Source organism: Dama dama, chromosome 24 (assembly GCF_033118175.1).
Source record: "Dama dama isolate Ldn47 chromosome 24, ASM3311817v1, whole genome shotgun sequence".
NCBI classification, from domain to species: Eukaryota; Metazoa; Chordata; class Mammalia; order Artiodactyla; family Cervidae; genus Dama; species Dama dama.
Window position 1 is genome coordinate 39,215,820 of NC_083704.1, and position 6,000 is coordinate 39,221,819.

Genomic DNA, 6,000 nt, shown 5'->3' on the forward strand with positions numbered 1-6,000 from the left:
TGCCCAGGCTCCTGTCCCTAATAATACCACATAACACAAGAATGATAGCAACTCTGATGAAGAAAGTGTAAAAGAAAATAGGACTTCACTTCTGCAAATCTCTTCTGCAGTTTTCCGGTTTCCCTATTCAGTTTTGATTCAGGCTATGAAATTGACCAGAGCAACTTAAAATGAAAATAGAGAATTCCTGTGACTTCTCCTTTTTAACAAATGACATCTTATAGTATATACATAGTATCATTCTTTTCAGGCTATGGCTGCAACAAAAGATGACATTTTCCTTGCTGAAGACTGTTGTGATGGATAACTGCCTCAAGTGCAGTAACAAAAGTGATCATTTGAATATAATTTTCAAATAATTATATTTTCAACTTTATTATTTGAATATAAAAGTGATTATTTGAAAATAAGTGATTATTTGAATATAAATTTGATATAATATTACACACTGAGAGAGATTTGGGGGGTGATGTCTAGAACCTTACATATTGTATATGAATTACTTTCTTTGAAATATAAAACTTTAAATAGATAGTAGCATCAGGTTTACTGATTGAACATTATTAACCTTTGTTGTATTTTAATTTTTATTCCATCTAAGGTGATGTGAGGACTCAACATGGTAGTAACTAGAAGATTGCATTTTGTGAATCACTGAATTTGATCATATTGTAAGATGTTAAATCATATTAATTTGTCTTTTAAGTATTTGAAATTTAGCATATATGTGAAAAAAAGTGTGGGGGGTGGGAATTGTTTTGTGACCCCATGGACTGCAGCCTGCCAGGCTCCTCTTCCATGGAGTTCTCCAGGCAAGAATTCTGGGATGGGTAGCCATTCCCTTTTCCAAGGGATCTTCTCGATCTAGGGATTGAACTGAGGTTTCCTGCATTGCAGGCAGATTTTTTTTTTTTACCATCTGAGCCACCAGGGAAGCACTAAAAGTAGTAGCTGGGATAGTCAGTTCCTCAGGAATACTTATCACCTCCATCCTCCACCTGAACCTGCATTCTGAGCAGGCACTGTATAAAGCAGTGTTCCTGATAGTAGAAATAGTACATGATGATAGAGATAAAGACAGCAGTACAGATAGAGACACTGAGTGTGTCTCTGCAAAACGGATGTGGAAACCTGATCTCCAGTGTGATAGTATTTGGAGACAGGGCCTTTGGGAGGTGATTAGATTGTGAGGGTGAAGCTCTCATGAAAGGAATTAGTGCCCTTATAAAAGAAACCCCCCAAAGACATTTCACCGTGTGAGGACACAGTGAGAAGACAGACATCTGTGAACCAGGAAGCAAGTCCTCACTGGAAACCAAACCCACCAGTGCCTTGAGCTTTGATTTTCCAGCCTCCAGAACTGTGAGAAATGAATTTCTGTTGTTTATAAACCACCCAGTCTATGGTATTCGGTTATAGGAGCTTGAATAGACTAAGGTTTATTTATGGATGGATGGTTAGATAGATGTAAATGATATAATGTGATATATGTGTGCATATGTGCTCAGTTGTGTCCAACTCTTTGCAACTCCCCAGACTGTAGCCCACCAGGCTCCTCTGTTCTTGGGATTTCCCAGGCAAGAATACTGGAGTGGGTTGCCATTTCCTTCTCTAGGGGATTGTCCCAACCCCGGAATCAAACCCGTGTCTCCTGTGTTGTAGGTGGATTCTTTACCATCTGAGCCACCAGGGAAGCCATATTACATATATATGAATGATTAACCATATATATAGTTTCATGTATATGGTTAATCACATATAATTATATATCATATATATGATATATATTCATATATATCATATATATATGATATATATATTCATTCATATTTGTTAAGCTGATCATAATTCAGTATTCTACAATATAACTGAGTACAAAACTGGAAACCTTGAACAGAATTACTCTACTGGACCCTTCAGTTACAATATTTAAACTTAAAATGATTGAGAGAGCCAAAGCCAGTGTCAAAATGTGAGACATCAACACCCTTCCTTATATGAAGATTACCTTATAACCCAATTGGGACTGATAGAATTAATCAATGACTGCTGCTTCTTTCTAACCTCAGTCATGATCCAAATCTTTAAGCTCATGGTATCACTGGAAAATGTAAAGAGAAGAAACATCAGTGTCTTCAGCATGTAGCCATAGGAACAGAAATTCATCGAGAAGAGGCATAAGGTATAGGAAAGAAGTATATTAAACACAGCAGAGAGAACACAAAGGATGAAGAGCTGATGGTACTTTAATCCCTAAAAGAATCAAATGTTTAGAAAGCAAATCTGCTGGCATGCCACAGTAATTTCAGAGATATTTAATTTTTATTTCTGCTTGTTCTACCCCAGGATTTCTTAATCTTGGCACTATTCATAATTTGCCAGCAGATAAATTTTTGGTGGGGGGGGGGGTGGGGGTTGGGTCTGTCCTGTGCATTATCAAATGCTGCTCACCAGTATCCATAGTCTCTGTGCACCAGAGGCCAGCAGTACCTTCCATGAGGACTTGACAACCAAAAATGTCCCCAGAGGTGATCAAATGTCCCTTGGGAAAATCATCCCTAGTTGAGAACCACTGTAGTGCAACATGCTTCTGTCTGTTCTGTGCCCTCCTGCTTTGTTAACAGTTCTATTACACTTTATATCGATCTACCATGTTTATTATTTAAAGCTGTTTTGTTTATCTTTCTTTTAAATATTCATTGCAAGGATTTGAGTTAATCATCTCTTGTGTTCATAACACAACAGTGTCTTTGGTCCAGAAGCCCCATCTCCTGTGTTGCAGATGTCCTACTTTCTTTACCCCTCCCCGCATCCTCTAATCCCATCCTCTCCTGCTTCTTATACAGCCATTGTAATGGTTTGATGTGGATCCCTCTGTTTACATCTGTTCTTGTAAATTCTGATTGTTGTTTTATGCACTTTATATAATGGTATTGTGCTATGGATCTCTTTTATTTCTTACTTTTTTCACTCAGTACTGTGTTTTAAGATCTGTGTCAATCCTTCTTCTTTATATCCCCATCAACTAGCTTACTATCTGATGTATGTTAGGTGCCAAATAAATGTTCACATAATTAATTGCATAAGTGAATACATCAAATGGTGAATCAGAATAGCAGACAGAATAGTGGCTTCCCAAAGACGTCCATGTTGTGAGCTCTACAACCTGTGAATGTGTTACCTTATGAAGCACAAGAGACTGGCTGCTGCTGCTGCTAAGTCGCTTCAGTCGTGTCTGACTCTGTGCGACCCCATAGATGGCAGCCCACTAGGCTCCTCCATCCCTGGGACTCTCTAGGCAAGAATACTGGAGTGGGTTGCCGTTTTCTTCTCCAATGAAGGTGAAAGTGAAGTCGCTCAGTTGTGCCAACTCTTAGCGACCCCATGGACTGTAGCCTACCAGGCTCCTCCATCCATGGGATTTTCCAGGCGAGAGTCCTGGAGTGGGTTACTATTTCCTTCTCCAAGAGACTTTGGAGATGTGCTTAAATTAAGAATTTCAAGATGGGAAGATGACCCTGGATTATCCAGGTGGACTCAGTATAATCACAAGGGTCCTTATAAGAGGAGAAAAAGGGGTCAACGCCAGAAAAAGGAGACGTGATGACAGAAGTAGAGGATGAGTGATGTGCTTTCAAGATGAGTCAGGAGCATGAGCCAAGGAATGCAGGCAGGCTGGAGAAGTTAGCAAGGCAAGGTAGTAGATTCTGCCCTAGAGCCTGCATGAGGAAGTCTGTCCTGCTGACATGTTAGTTTCAGGTTTTCTGACGTCCAGGACTGTAAGGTCATTTGTTTTGTTTTAAGCCACTAAATCTGTGGTAATTTGTTACAGCAGCGATAGGAAAGTAACACAGTGGCTGAATTAATACAGATAAGTGTACAAAACTTTCCAACAGTTGAACTTCTCTCTCCTGTCTCCTCCTTGTCTCTCCATAAAGTGTTTATTATTCATACAAATTGAGAGAATCTCAAAATATGAAAAGACCTCGAAGAGTAATACTTTAAAGGGAAAATCGTGAGGTGAACAGTCAGCCCACATCTGTCTGTTAATTGGGTGGTCCACTTGACTGCAGCAGGGGTTCACTCGGGCATCTTGTAAGGAGAGTGAGATTCACATGGGATGAGGACTTGAATACCTGGGAGGTATGGTTCCTTTGTGGCCATCTCTGGAGATTAGCCACTTTACTAGATTTAAGTCTTGAAGATAAACAGGTTACTATGATAGAGACAGGCTTCCCTAGTGGCTCAGATAGTAAAGACTCTGCCTGCGATGCAGGAGACCTGAGTTTGATCCCTGGGTCAGGAAAATCCCCTGGAGACGGGAGCGGCTACCCACTCCAGTCATCTTTTTTTTTTTCCTGAAGAATTCCATGGACAGAGGAGCCTGGAGAGCTACAGTCCATGGGGTCACAAAGAGTCAGACGTGACTGAGTGACTTACACATGTACACGCACATGATAGACACATCAAGCCTCATAATTGAGGCAGAATTCTTTCTACAGGTCTGGAACCAAAATTATAACACTCACTACATTAGATGTGACCCAAACCCGATGGTGTCTTACATGCAGCTTTCTTGCATGACCCAATCCATCCCTCAGAAAGAAATGTATTCACTTATATACATATCAATTCGGTTACAGGTTTAGGATCTCGCCTCATTTCAAATATATGGTTATTTTTTCCAACCATCTCATAAGGCTTCCTTGTTAGAGCACATGTAGCCCTATCTTGTTAGGCACATGTCTGCATATTCACCAGGACCTCATTTTCTGGAAAATCAGAGAATCATTCTTTAAGAAGTAGGTTATCATAGCTGTCAAGAAGTGCAGGCTGAGATCAGACTACCCCAGTTCAAACTGTGACCTCACACAAATTAATAACTTCCTGATGCCTTTGTTTCCTCAGCTCTAAAACTGAGCTAATAATAACATTTACAGTTATAAGGAACATAGGAGATAATTTATACAGATTATTGCAAAGCATTTAGTTCACTGATGGGCACAAAGAAAATGCTCAGTGAATATTAGTTATTAGTAGTAGTAGGACTGTGATAGTGAAAATTCCGTTTAATTTTCCAGATAATTATGGCAATTAATTTTTTATTCTTCATGGAACATTTACCAGTTTTGCAGCTTACAGTTAAACTTGATCAGGAACCTGAGATGCAGCTGTTTCCCCAGCTCTCACCATCAGTGACCTGTAGCCTTGCTAAGGGTAAGGGAAGAGGAAGCAAACCACCCTCATGGGTCCTCTGAATCCAAATGTCCCTGACATTAAAACCAGCACGTATTGTTGCTTAGTTGCTAAGTCATGTCAGACTCTTTGCAACTCCCTGGACTGTAGCCCGCCAGGCTCCTCTGTCCGTGGGATTTCCCAGGCAAGAATACTAGAGTGGGTTGCCGTTCCCTTCTCCAGGGGATCTTCCTGACCCAGGAATCAAACCCACATCTCCTGCTTGGCAGACAAATTCTTTACCACTGAGCTACCAGGGAATCATGTATACTTTAGAATAGACTAAAATATGTTGTGGTAACAAATAATCCCATACTTCCAGTAGTGTAACTCACCAAAAATTTTATTTTTCACTGTTGTGTATGTCCAACTGAGGCGAGCAGAAATCTCTGCTCACTGTAGTCACTCAGAGACCCAGAATGATGGGTATCCACCATCATAAATGGGGATGGTCCACATGTCTGAAAGAAAGCAATTGGGTGGTGAATTGTGCACTGGCTCTTAAAATTTCCACCTGGAAAAATATGCATCACTTTCCTTCCCATTTCAGTGGCCAGAAAAGTCAAGTGGCCACTCCTCATTGTAAATAGGATGAAACATTTAATTCTACCATTCTCAGAAGGAAGAAAGCCAGAAATATTTGGAGATCCACATCAGTGACAAACATGCCATACAAAGATTATGCTAAGCGCTTTTAGTGGTTGGGCATAAACAAAACCTAGCAGCTACTCTCAGTGACTTGACAGATAAAAGGCAATCTGTGCA